At 46.1% G+C, this 14,564-nt stretch overlaps 1 long non-coding RNA gene across 1 annotated transcript; it reads left to right on the forward strand.

Annotated features, from left to right (window-relative positions):
• Positions 1–16: 16 nt before the first annotated feature.
• On the forward strand, positions 17–2,385 carry LOC122493352. The gene is made up of 2 exons (XR_006299870.1): positions 17–482; positions 2,136–2,385. It is a non-coding gene; the product is annotated as an uncharacterized LOC122493352 (long non-coding RNA).
• The last annotated feature ends 12,179 nt before the right edge of the window (positions 2,386–14,564 follow it).

A 14,564-nucleotide genomic window follows, 5' to 3' on the forward strand; every position in this document is an offset into this window, starting at 1 on the left:
TCGCCGTGCGCCCGGCCTCCGCCCCGCCCCCCAGACTGCCGCGCTTCGGGGACCCCGCCTCCTACCACAGGTTCGAAAGGCTGCTCGAATCTCCTTGGCGCGACTGTTCTGGGCCGCCGCCGCTTCCCTGCGCTTCCCGTGCTGGCCTGGCCCGTGCCTTTCAGTCGGTCTCTCACCTCCCGCACTTTGCTGGCGGGAAGACGAGGCCCGAAAGGATGAAATGTCTGTTGGGCGCCCTTGGGGCTCGCGGAGTCTCCTGGGCCCCAGCCACGAGGCTATGGACCACAGGCTCGATCCCCAGCCCAGCGCTGCTTGGCCGAGCCCCCGTTCCTTGCCACGCAAAGCCTTTTGTGGGGCTCCCACCTAGCTACGCCTCAGGTACGGCTGCGGGACCCCTCGAGCCCTGTGAGCTTCCGAACTCACCCCCAGAAGTCATCACGGCAGCTGGTAAACACACGGCCCACCTCCTCGTGGCACTCCGTGTAAGTTTGTCTGCAGCGCCCTGCACAATCCGTGATAAAAACTCAGAACTCAAAATGGACAGTCCAGGATTATCTCGTAGTAGAATCGGAAGGGACTTGGACATCATCACTTAGCCTACACAATTTTTGTAATATATTGGAAAACAGAGACTGGGAGAGGAGAAGCCACTTACCCAGGGTTATCCCACGGGTGAGAGGCAGCCCAGCCCTGTGTACCACTGCCCTTCTCCGTGGGTGGTGGAAGACAATGGCAGGGACAAAGGACGGCACCATGTTTCGTGAAACCATAGTGGTCAGTCAGGCTCCCAGCTGGAAACAAATGGCACGCTCCAAACTGGAAATCTGAGATGCATTTGTTAAAGGAATTATTTAAGTGTGGAGTGGTAAACCACAAGGGTGGAAAGCAACCTGGGCCCAGTGCACCCTTGTGAATCCTGGCCTGCAGGGAGGGGTTCCCAAAACCCAAAGAGAGAAAAGAAAGGAGAGGCCACCTGCCTGAGCTGTGGTCATCAGTGACCCCACTGGGAGGGTGCTGGAGTGGTAGGCGTCCAAACTCTCATCTCTTGCCAGAGTTCTCCGTGGGCTGAACATATTAGGAAGCTAGAGACCTAGGGAGCCCTTTAAGGAAGTTTCTGCAGGTTACCCTCCTGGGACACCGGTTCTGTGGGAAAGGGTGGAGAGTGGACGGGGTAGGGAGGCACACGGGAGACATTCAGCACAAATAAGCAACTAAGGTTAGCCTTAGCGGAGTAGAAAGTCAAGTCCAAGCTAATGTGGTCAGGGCTGGAAAATGGTGTGGGACACAGGCAGTGCTGTAAACAGCAGTGCCCGTGTCCGCAGATGCCCAGAGCAAGGCACCAAAAGGGATTCAGTCCTCCTTGGCTCCACCTGCCCTAGACCAATGTCACTTACTCCAGTTGTTACAGCCACATGCTCTCTGGAGCTCACCGAGAGCAGGACTTTGCCTTTTAGTTCTTTGATGTCCCTCCACAAAACTGAACACAGTGTGATTTCTTGGAAGTTAGGTCATTCTGCCCTAGAGTTCAAAGAGGGATCCTTCCTCCAAGGTCCTGCTCCACAAACCTGGGCAGGTATATAGAGCCAAGCCTAGCTCTGGAAACTCTTACAGAGCCCAGGAATCCTCAGCTCTGCCTTGGCAAGTAGGGTCAGGCGTTTCTGAGTTCATGAAGGGAACGTGACACCCAAGATCTGAGTGTAACCTCAAAATATGTTGCATTGCCTTTGGACTCACAGATAAGATGCTCTTTACCAAAAAAAAAAAAAAAAAAAATTCATTTTCAAGAACACCTGAGAATGTCTGGCTTTTATCTCTTTTCTCTCTTATCAGAAAAAAAATGCAATAGTTACAAACAACATGATAATATTTTATGGTTTTTCCACTAGTAGTTATTTTTCAGCATAACCTGACCTTGGAGCCCTGGACTGGAAAGCAGCTTGTTTTCAACCAAGAAACAGAGCTGCTCTATTTGTATGCTTTTTACTTGTACAGTCTAGAAACATGTAAAACAGACCATACTTGACAAAGGTTTTTGAGCCTCTAAAACTATTCATAGACTCAACCAATTATTCAGGAGCCATAAATCTGGGAGATATAGAGACAGACCCATCCAACACCTAAATTCATTTCATTAGTTCACTCAACAGAGTCCCTTGAGCGCCTACATGCCTGCTTCTGTAGAGGGTTTCACATCAAGCAAGAGCACAGGGGTCACTTCAGGAAGGAGAAATTCAGGAAGTGCTCTTTCAACAGGAGTGAACTGAAATCTCGCGACCTTGACCATCTAAAAGAGCTATAACTATACAAAAAGAGGAAAGAAGTCATTTTCTCCTATCGGCAACCCTCAATTATTTGGACCCAGTAAAACAATTTATGGATTCTGCAGGCCTCTGACTTATCATTGCTTCCTTCAATGTCTAACTCGTTATTACTTGTCATTAGTGTAGCCTACATATACTTGGCCTTGACTTGAGTAAAAAGGAAAACTCCAAGCTGACAGCCAAGGAGAAAGACTGGTAAAGACACTCAGAAAATAAGTGTTTGGTGATTTTTACCCAGCAGGAGAAATTTTCCTTCCCTCCAGCTTTCATTTACCCTAAAAAGATATCTTCCTACTAAAGACTTGGCAACTTTGCACGACATGTCCTCCCAGCTGCTACAGCACTGGGCTGGGGGCGGGGGGGGGGGGGGGGGGGGGGGGGGGGGGGGGGGGGGGGGTCGGGCAGACATTTGAATCTGAAATAAACCTGCTTAAGTCCAGAAGGGATCTGGCAGGAGCAAGGTAAGCAAAATGGTAACAAGAGGTGGGGAGGAGTAGCTGGTAAAAGTTCTGAACTTAGGTCTGAACTGGGAACAATAGGCAGAGATTCAGAAATGTTGCAGTTAAAATGTTGGTTCTAATAGGAGGATCTGCCCGCCAGGAGTATTTATTTTCTCTCCCCAGCAGCTGAACTCCACTTAAGAAGTCTAGATGCAACCAAAAAAAAAAAAATCTAGCTGCAGCTCCTGTCCTTCCACACCTGCCACATGACACCCTTCCTGGCTACAAAGGCCACAGTGGTCACCCACCTGCTGTCACTGTTTCACCTGCTAGCTCTATCTATGTCTTATCATCCCATGGAGGCTATAAGTTCTTGAAGGTTGAACCTGTCTTGCAGGATTTTTACAGCCTCCCAGAAACCATCTTCGTGGTGCCTTAGTAGGAATTATTATTCTACACTGTTTTCCGGTGGACAGGAATTAGTGACAGAGCAAGTGGCCATTACGGGAGTATGATCCTGAGATTCCAAAAGCCCCGGTGGCCCAAAGCCCTCCTCACTCTCAGACTAGGAACGGCATTGCAGATGACAGCCCTGGAAGCTGGGGTTGAGAAAAAGAGGACACTTCAAACCATTATTGTCCATTATCTAAGTGCTGGAGGAATGTCATTGGGTGCAGTAAGTTTATACTGTTGAGTGCTGGAGAGGAGGAGGTAGACCAGCCCTTAGCATGGGCCATGACATCCCCAAATCTCATGGGGACAGAACTGGATCCAGGAAGGGAGCCTCCGAGGACTCTGGGATCTGGTGACTATAGCTGGAGTGTACCGTGTGCCTGGAAGTCTGAGTAGAAAAAGAATGGAAAATACCAGAAGGGGGATAGAGGCCAACCAGTCACTTGGGCTTACCCAGCTAGAGGAGAAGGCTATTTAAATCAGCTCAATCGCGAGTGTTTAAAAAGAGACTCGTCTCGTGGAGGTGAAAAGTCAGCTAATCCTCAATGTTGAAGCATAATAAATGTAGTATTTTGAAATTATGAATTAGAGACATAAATGCATAGTAGACTTTAGAGCTGAAGAGCTTTAAACATGTGATCTAATACTTTTAAAGACAAATCCAAGACTCCAAGGTAAAGGCCCCAGCCAATGTGACAAGCAATAGGTAATGGACGAGCCAAGAAGCCAGGTTTCCCACCCTATCAAGTTCCACACTTGAGACAATCAGAAGAAGGAATTCCAAGTAAGAAAGTTCAAGGTTAAAGTCAATTTTTTTTTTTTTTTTTACAAAAAAATCCAAGTAGTGAGTTTGCAGCCACTTATGTTGGAAATTATTTGCATTGCTCATGACTTAAAAAAATAAGAGAAATCTCAAGTGCTAGTTAAATATTTACATCCTTATCTATCCAGATCCTAATAAGCTCAGTGTATTTTGCAATGATTTTTTTATTGATTCCATGAAGGCTAACTCTGAGTGCCAAAACTTGGATAACTTTTATTTGAAGTCAGAGCATCTAGAAGTCAATCCTGACTCCACTCCTTGCCTGGGTAACCTGAGATCCCACTGCTCACTTATCCGTCTTGTAAAATGGGTCATCCTGAAGACCTCTAATAGATGTGACACTAAAAGATCTACCTACTTCTAACCTACCCAGTGGCTCAAACCACGGGGGCATTAATATTTTTATTTACAATAATGAGTAAAGGTTCTTTCACAAAACTTCACCATCATCACCTGGCTTTGAATCTTCCCTCTTCTGCAGATTACTACTGAAATCTAAGTAAATCAGTCTTGTACTTAGAAAGCTAGAGAAGTGCCAATTCAAAAGGCAACTGTTTTGGGGTGCCTGGGTGGCTTCCGACTTCGGCCTCAGGTCATGATCTCGTGTCTCACGAGGTCAAGCCCCCATCGTCAGGCTCTGTGCTGACAGCTCAGAGCCTGGAGCCTGCTTCGGATTCTGTGTGTGTCTCTCTCTCTGCCCCAACCCCACTCATACTCTGTTTCTCTCTTTCAGAAATAAATCAAACATTTTTTTTTTTTAAAGGCAACTGTTTTACTACTGGGATCTGCTGGAGTAAATTTTATTTAGAACAGGCAACTTTTTTTTTTTAATTTTTTAACGTTTATTTATTATTGAGAGACAGAGAAAGACAGAGCATGGGCATGAGAGGGGCAGAGAGAGAGGGAGACACAGAATCCGAAACAGGCTCCAGGCTCCGAGCTGTCAGCACAGGGCCGGATGCGAGGCCCGAACTCACAAACTGTGAGATCATGACCTGAGCCGAAGTCGGATGCTTAACCGACTGAGCCACCCAGGCGCCCGGAAAAGGCAACTTTTTAACAGTTGAAGTGGTGCTCAGATAGCTCAGAAAGTGTTCCCACTCTGGCCCTACTCATGACCACCCTAGAGTTTTCTCGTCTGCCCCTTGGAGGTCAGGAAGCAAAGCACAGTTGGGCTGGGTTATATGTTAGGAACTTCATTCTGAGCTGGCCTTCTTCTGGTCCTTGAACAAGCGTTGGTAACACCTTCCCACGTATGTTAGTTTTCTAAAGGAAACTTGTCATTAATCCAGAGAGGTAGCCCAGTGCCCTACTGGGCAGATTGTGGAAAAAAACAGTTCCAATTTTCTTCTTAATTTCCGAAGAGTGAGATATTTGAAGGAACTTTGGAAGTCATCCAATTGTATACAGCAGGTAGCTCTTTATTTCTTTTTTCTTTTTCTTTCTTTCTTTTTTGACAACTCTATAGAACTACTTTCCTCTCCGACACACTTTCACTCCCAAGCAACTTCTTTTTGTTTTGTAAATAGTTAATACTTTGCCTCGTTTACAAGTCAAAGCAAATTTAAAAGTACACCCCAAGAACTCTTCCTCCTGCCCCAAAGCCATCCAGTCGGCATCCCCTACCAAGGGCAACCCTTTGTATTAGCTTCCGGTTTCTCGACTCTTCATACAAATAGAAGCAAACACAAATGCATGCCATTATTTTCTCCACTTTCTAACACCCCTGAGAGCAGGTTCTAGGTGCCCCAGCGCTCCCTCTGTGTCAATAGGGACAGAGGGCCCTCATTCTTTTGTTTACAGCTGCTTAATAGCCCCATTGCAGGACACTTGGATTATCTCCAATCTTTTGCTGTTGCAAAGTGTGTCACAATAGATAACCTCATCTGTGACATTTCATAAAAGTGTAGCTGTAGGATAAAGTCCTACAAGTAGGATTACCAGGTCACAGGACTGACCTGCACTTCCAATTTCAAGGCCAAGACTCTAAATCCACGTCTCCGAGGGGAGCAAAGCAGGCTGGCGTGGTCCACGGAATGGTGCCGTTTCTGAAAGGGGTGGCGAACAAATTGAAGGCAGTCGGAAAACTTAGAGCAATTTCCCACGGCGACATTCAACTGTGTGGCCATTTTTCTAAGTAGTTGATTTTTTTTTAATTTTTTTTCAACGTTTTTTATTTATTTTTGGGACAGAGAGAGACAGAGCATGAACGGGGGAGGGGCAGAGAGACAGGGAGACACAGAATTGGAAACAGGCTCCAGGCTCTGAGCCATCAGCCCAGAGCCCGACGCGGGGCTCGAACTCACAGACCGCGAGATCGTGACCTGGCTGAAGTCGCACGCTTAACCGACTGCGCCACCCAGGCGCCCCTCTAAGTAGTTGATTTTTATTGAGCTGATACGTCTGTGATGACCTGAAAGGGGAAAAAAAATTGCTTCTATTGCTTCACAAAAGTTATGAACAACTTCTTTTTTAGTGTGGTGTTGCCTCAGACTCGTTATCCAAATTTCTGAAAAGGTTGTGGAAAAATAGAACCAACCCCAAACACCGGAGAATACGACCATATGAGACGCACCAAAAGGTGAAAAGGTAGTTCGATCATTTAATGGCGGTTGATTGAGTGCCAACATATTCCAGTGTGAGAGGTACAAGATCCCCAAGATATGTGGATGAATTGGCAGAGAAAGAGAGCGAGAGACAGAGAGAAAGAAATGGGCAGGCTCTCCCAGACGGAAGAAGCAATGACTCCAGACAAAAGGTAGCAGGTGCTAAGGGATTAAGGTGAGGCCTTGCCTGCTAGAGGATCTGGCCGCCCCGGCAGAGAAAAGCAATGTGTCAGGATTTAGTCTGGGAGGAAGTGTAAGATGTGATAAGGATGTGCAGGAAGAAAATGTTAGAAATTCTATTTATATTTAATTTTTAAATTTTTTTAATGTTTATTTTAAATTTTAAAAAATCTTCATTATTTATTTTTGAGAGAGAGTATGAGCAGGGGAGGGGCAGAGAGAGGGGGAGACACAGAATCGGAAGCAGGTTCCGGGCTCCGAGCTGTCAGCACAGAGCCCGATGCGGGGCTCGAACCCACGAACCGTGAGATCATGACCCGAGCCGAAGTCGGACGCTTAACTGACTGAGCCACCCAGGCGCCACATATGTATATATATATATATATTTTTAAAGCTTTTATTTATTTTGAGAGAGAGAGAGAGACCGAGAGCACAAGCAGTGGAGAGGCAGAGAGAGAGAGAGAACCCCAGGCAGGCTCTGCAGTGTCAGCATGGAGCCCCAAGTAGAAGTTGAACTCACAAACCATGAGATCATGATCTGAGTCGAAATCAAGAGTCCGAAGCTTAACCGACTGAGCCACCCAGGGGTCCCCGGAACCCCAGCAGGCTCCGGGCCCTGAGCTGTCATCACAGAGCCCAACGCGGGGCTCGAAATCACGAACCGTGAGATCATGACCTGAGCCGAAGGCGGATGCTTAGCCAAATGAGCCACCCAGGCAACCCAAAGCTAGCAAGTTCGTAAGGGCAAAAAAAACCAATCACCATTCATCTCAGGAAAACAAGTAACTCTGATCCTTTGAACATATCTCGCAAATAACATTAGCTTCTATGTTAATAATGTCTGCCACACCCTGGGAGTTATAAATGCCTGGCAAGACCTTTGTAAAACACAAACCAGATCTGTATAGAACAAGCATGGCAGAAGTGACATCAATAGCCTATTTATTTCCAGCCCGAATTCCAAATGACATCCGTGCTAAGGAGAGTGTTGCTTCATACAGAAACGGCTGACAAGAAAGCCGTGGCATTTTCTACACTTTGTTGCACCAGGTGCGCACCTGTCTGGGACTTTCACTCACCCGAGCTCCTCTCCCAGGCCCAGCCAGGGTCTTCCTGTTGCATTTCCAGATGCTAGGATAGCACTTGGCACACAGCTGGTGCTCAGTAATTGCGCAAAGGAAGGGAGGGAGGAGTCTTTGGAGTATATGTTTATTTTAATGTACAAAAAAAGGGGGAGGAGGAGGGTATGTGTTTTGAATATACAAAGAACTCTTAAAATTCAACAACAAAAGACAACCCAATTAAAAAGTGAGCGAAAGGCTTACATGCACATTTCTCCAAAGACCTACGAATGGCCAACAGGCACATGAAAAGATGTTTAATATCATTAGCGATTAGGGAAATACAAATCAAAACCACAATGAGATACATTTTACACCGACTAATTGGTTTTAATTTGAAAACAGTAATAACAGGGGCTCCTGGGTGGCTCAGTCGGTTAAGGGTTCGATTTCGGCTCAGGTCAGGATCTCACGGTTTGTGGGTTGGAGCCCAGCGTCGGGCGCTGTGCTGACAGTTCAGAGCTTACAGCCTGCTTGGGATTCTGTGTCTCCCTCTCTCTCTGCCCCTCCCTCACTCATGCTCTGTCTCTCTCTGTCTCTGTCTCTCTCTCTCTCTCAAAAATAAATAAACATTAAAAATTTAAAAAAAAAACAGTAATAATAAAAATTGTTGGTAAGGATGTGGAAAAATCGGAGCCCTCAGCGTTGCTGGTGGGAAATGTACAAGGGTGCAGAATACTCTAGGATTCCTTAACAACTTAAACATGGAATTACCACGTGAGCCAGTAATCCCACCCCTACTTACATACTGAAGAGAACTGAAGACAGGCGTGCAAACAAAAACTCTTACGCGAATGTGTACGGCAGCATTATTCACAATCGCAAAAGTGTGGAAAGAACCCGGATGTCCATCGACTGAGGAATGGATAACCAAAATGTGGGCTCTCCCTACGGTGGGTATTAATCAGCCATGAGAAGCAGTGAAGTACTAACACCTGCTAAAACATGGATGAACACAATGAAAACATTACATGAGAAAGAAGCTAAGCAAGAAAGAAAGGCCGTGTTTTATATGATGCCATTTATAGGAAATATCCAGGGAAGACAAATGTGCAGAGGAAGCCGACCAGTGGCTGTTAATGTACAGGCAGTGGGGATGGATGGTAACTACTTAATGGGTGCAGGGTCTCTGCGTGAGAGGATGAAAACGTTCTGGAACCAGATAGAGGAGATGGTTCCTTAATATTGTGGCTATATCTCTTGCCACTAAACCAAATGCTTTAATGGTAAATTCGGCGTAATGTATATTTTCCCGATTAAAAAAAGGCTGAGGGCCATCTGGCTGGCTCAGTCGGTGGACCGTGCAACTCTTCATCTCAGGGTTGTGAGTTCAAGCCCCCACGTTGGGTGTAGAGATTACTTAAAAATAAAATCTTTTGGGGCGCCTGGATGGCTCAATTTGTTAAGCTTCCGACTTCGGCTCAGGTCAGGATCTCAGGGTTCATGGGTTTGAGCCCTGCATCAGGCTCTGTGCTGACAGCTCAGAGCCTGGAGTCTGCTTTGGATTCTGTCTCCCTCTCTCTGCCCCTCCCTGCTCACCCTCTGTCTTTCTCTGTCTCTAAAATAAACAAACATTAAATTAAAAAAAATTAAAAATAAAATCTTTAAATAAATAAATAAGCTTAAAGATTTAAAATGTTTTGAAAGATTTAGAAGTGTGACTCAAGAATAAGGTATTTGTATTTATTTATTTATTTATTTATTTATTTATTTATTTATTTTACATTTTATTTATTTTTGAGAAACAGAGTGAGACAAAGCGTGAGCGGGGGAGGGGCAGAGAGAGAAGGAGACAGAATCGGAAGCAGGCTCCAGGCTCTGAGCAAGCAGTCAGAACAGAGCCTGATGCGGGGCCCGAACCCACCAACTGTGAGATCATGACCTGAAGTCATGACGGCCGAAGTCGGACGCTCAACCGACTGAGCCACCCAGGCGCCCCTAAGGTATTTTTATTAAGACACCTTGTGAATTTATCAGACAAGACGCGGTATTTTTGTGGTATCTCTTGAATGACTGCTATGGGCTCTATTCACCAATATTACTGAAACTGTACACTATACACCAGAGATGTGCTTGAACTTTGTTTTGATGTCTTTAAGAAGATTCCATCAGAATCTTGCTTAGATGTGAGTGGGGATTTTTAGGCTCCAGGAGGAGTTGGTTAGTTTCCTTCGATGGTACTTAGTACTGTACTCTTTTTTTTTTTTTTTTTAATTTTTAAGTTTATTTATTTTGAAAGAGAGAGAGCGCAAGCCGAGGAGGGGCAGAGGGAGAGAGAGAGGGAGAGAAAATTCGAAGCAGTCTCTGCACTGTCAGTGCGGAGCCTGATGCAGGGCTTGAACTCATGAACTGTATGTAGGATCAAGACCTGGGCTGAGGTCAGACAGCCGCTTAACCAAGGCGCCCAAGTGCCCCATTCATAGGAACTAAGTATTCTGAATCCCTGAGAACTTAGAGTGACTTAGAGCCACAAATGATGATGTACCGAAAAGAGCCCCCTGTGCCACCCCAGAACCCCTTAGAAAAAAATGCATTTGTGAAGGAAAAGACCTTTTAAAAAGGGAAGAAACTGGCCTTTTGATGGTTACTTTGAAACCTTCCTGCACATTGGTGGTAATTTGGGACCTCATGACTGTGGCGCTCTCAAAGTGCAGCCTAACTGTCCCCCAGACCCGGCCCCTTTTGCCTTAGGATCTGCAGGTTATTTACAAGTAAAGACAGGGTGCCTGGGTGGCTCAGTCAGTTGAGCATCTGACTTCAGCTCAGGTCATGATCTCGCAGTTCATGAGTTTGAGCCCCGCGTCCGGCTCTGTGCTGACAGCTCAGAGCCTGGAACCTGCTTTGGATGTTTTCTCTCCCTCTCTCTCTGCCCCTTCCCCAACCACACTCTGTCTGTCTGTCTGTCTCGCTCTCTCTCTGTCTCTGTCTCTCAAAAATGAATGAATGTTAAAAAAAAATTTTTTTTTTAAGAAAATAGAAGCAAAGAGAACAGCAGCTCCTTTTGTAAATGTATTAACTACACATGAAAGAAAATGACTCACAAGAAGGGAATCGATTTTGTAAAATAAATAATTTTACAAGATTGTCCACTCAGCTCTTTTGTGTGGACTGTCTACTGTCCTCTCCCGCCCCCTGTGTTCTTGGCCAGAGTAAATCTCGCAAAGGATGAGCACTGTGTAATCAGCAGCTGCCCGGGAGAGCATTTATTGGGGTGCCTGGCTGGCCCAGAGGAGCATGCTGACTCTTGATCTCAAGGTCATGAGTTCCAGCCCCACATGGGGTGTAGAAGTTACTTAAATAAATAAAACTTAAAAAAAAAAAAAAAAAAGAGCACTTATTGAAAATGCAGTCCCCAGGGTGCCCGGCTGGCTCAGTTATTAGAGCCTGTGACTCCTGATCTCAGGGTTTTAAATTTGAGCCCCACATGGGGTGTAGAGATTACTTAAAAACAAAATCTTTAAGGGGCGCCTGGGTGGCTCAGTAGGTTCAGGGTCTGACTTCGGCTCAGGTCATGATCTCACAGGTCGTGAGTTCGAGCCCCGCATTGGGCTCTGTGCTGACAGCTTAGAGCCTGGAGCCTGCTTCAAATTCTATGTCTCCCCCTTTCTCTGCTCCTCCCCTGCTCATGTTCTGTCTCTCTCTCCTTCAAGAATAAACAAAAACGTTAAAAAAAAAAATCCCAAGGTTGGGCCTTGGTCCAACCCCTCGGTTACCTACATAAGCCAATCTCTACACTGGCAAGAAGAACCTTAACAATTACTAAGAGCATATATGTGCCTCTTGGAGGCTTAGACATTTGAGGAAACTCGCCTCAGATTGCATAGCTGGTAAGTGGCAGAGGGAAAATAAAGGGTCCTTTTTACTTTTTTTTTAATGTTTATTTTTGAGAGAGAAATAGAGAGAGAGAAACAGAGAGTGAGCAGAGGAGGGGCAGAGAGAGAGGGAGTCACAGAATCGGAAGCGGTCTCTAGGCTCTGAGCTGTCAACACAAGAGCCAGAGGCAAGGCTCAAACTCACGAGCCATGAGATCGTGAGCCGAGCCAGTCTGTCGCTTAACAGACTGAGCCACCCAGGTGCCCCATGGGTTGTCTTCTTTTTGTCTCCACAAACCACCATGATCACAGAAAAGATAGGAATACACAGACTGTAACCTACCCTGTGTCTGGGAACTCATTTGACTTAAATTTCCACCATCCAAAACAGTTGGCACAGAATGGGTGCTCAGTACAAGTCTGGCAGGAAGGAAGGAGGAGGGGGAGGGAGGACGGAGGAGCAATGGCATACCCTTTCTTTCCAACACTGATACTTAGCTATAACTACTGCTTCAGGGTCCTCTGTCCCTCTCTCTCGGCCGCTCCCCTGCACTCTCTTTCTCTCTCTCTCTCTCTCAAAAATAAACTTTTTTTAAATGCCCAAGCAGCGCTCAGATCATTAAAAAAAAATTACCAAATATTTTATATGACTGGTGGCCTCATGTACAATTTAAATCAGCCTGGAGTCATCAGGCCCAGCTTTCAGGCTCTGCTCTTCTCTTACTGTGAGACCTTAGGCGAGTCTCATAACCTCACCGAGTCTCAGTTTCTTCGGTAACACGGACAACCTGGGGCAAGTCCCCTCCTCTCTAAGACTCAGTTTGTCTTAACCAGTGGGCAGACGTGACAGGGCATTCACCGAAACAGATCGCCAATGGCCAACAGGCATATGGAGAGGCAGTCAACATCCTTAGCCGTCAGGAAATGAAATTTAAAACCAGAGTGCGATGCCTACTACATAGCTTCCAGGACCATCAGATGGAAAAGGTGGTCAATACTATATGTTGGGAGGATGTGGAACACCTGGAACTCTCCTCCCTTGCAGGTGGGAATGGAAATTGCCCCCACACGCTGGAAGACTGGTTGACTATATCCAAAGCTAGGCATCTGCGCACCCAGTAACCCCACTGCTGGATACATTATCAACGGAAATAGGAAGATATGTTTACCAAAAGATGTGTGTAAGACAGTTCAATCAAAATAATGAAGGAGTATTTGATCCCCCACCACCAGTAGAATGGATAAATGAGTTGTGTCTACAGTGCTATGCTAACAGTAATAGGAATGAATAATCTACAACTATATGCCACACAACATGGATGAAACTCATAAATAATGTTGAGCAAAGACAGCCAGGCACAAAGAGTATATATACTGCAGGATTCCTTTTCCATAATTAAAAGAAAAAGAAAACGAGGCACAAGTAATCTGTGCTTTCGGATGTCGGTGGGGCAGGTAATCACTGGAAGGGGACACAAGGGGGCTCTGAGATGCTCATCCTGTTCTGTTTCTTGATCTGGATGCTGATTATAAAGGTATATTTTTTTCAAGATTTTATTTTTAAGCAATCTCTACACCTGAAGTGGGGCTTGAACCTGCAACCCCGAGATGAATAGTCACACGCTCCACTGACTGAGCCAGCCACGTGCCCCTAGGAAGGTGTATTCTGTTTGTGAAAAGGCACCAAGCTGTACGCGTCGGGTATTTTCAGTTTTCTGTATGTTTATTATGCTGCAGTAAAAATTTTGTAAATGAGGTGGTCGGGCTAGGTACAGCATGCTTACTGTCCTTCCCGGTGTCAAGCTGGGAGTAACAACTACCTTCAGTGTGCCAGAAAGTAAGTGTTTTCTTTTTTTTTTTTTTTTCAATGTTTATTTATTTTTGGGACAGAGAGAGACAGAGCATGAACGGGGGAGGGGCAGAGAGAGAGGGAGACACAGAATCGGAAACAGGCTCCAGGCTCTGAGCCATCAGCCCAGAGCCCGACGCGGGGCTCGAACTCCCGGACCGCGAGATCGTGACCTGGCTGAAGTCGGACGCTTAACCGACTGCGCCACCCAGGCGCCCCAGAAACTAAGTGTTTTCCATACAGATTGCTCATCTGAGCTAGGCACCACGGTGAGGAAACTGAGGCCCAAGACACAGGGAACTTGCCAAGTTCATATATGGACTCGGGGGTGGAAGTGGCTTCGAACCCAGCCACTCAGAGGTCACGGGCCTCACCTGTGGTCCTTGATAACCACAGCCCCAGAGAACCAGGGAGGGTTAGGTATGGGGAAGCCTGGCTTTCTCCAGCTGGCATTCCCCTCCCACTTCCTGCAGGGACCGAGTCCTCCTGTCTCCAAGGCTCCCTCTCCCTTTGTCTCCACAACTGGGCTCCCGGGGGATTTTCTTCCAACTAGAAGCAAGAAGGGACATTTCCTATTTCTCTTTCCCTGAATCTGGTCTTCCCACTTCATTCACGCTTAAATGCTTCCCTTCAGTTGACCTTAAGGGGGAATTATGTTGTTGTTTGTAAGTTTTTAATGTTTATTTTATTTTTGAGAGACAGAGTAGAGTGTGAGCAGGGGAGGGACAGAGAGAGGGAGACACAGAATCTAAAACAGGCTCCAGGCTCTGAGCTGTCAGCATAGAGCCCGACATGGGGCTCAAACCTGAGATCACAACCTGAGCCGAAATCAAGAGTTGGACGCGTAACCGACTGAGCCACCCAGGCACCCTGAGGGGGAATTATGTTTTTAAGTGTACTTATTAGCATTTATTGAAGAATATCTTGTTGGCCTATTGATAATTTTTAAAACTAGTTCA

This window comes from Prionailurus bengalensis, chromosome D2 (genome assembly GCF_016509475.1).
Source record: "Prionailurus bengalensis isolate Pbe53 chromosome D2, Fcat_Pben_1.1_paternal_pri, whole genome shotgun sequence".
Lineage (NCBI taxonomy): Eukaryota > Metazoa > Chordata > Mammalia > Carnivora > Felidae > Prionailurus > Prionailurus bengalensis.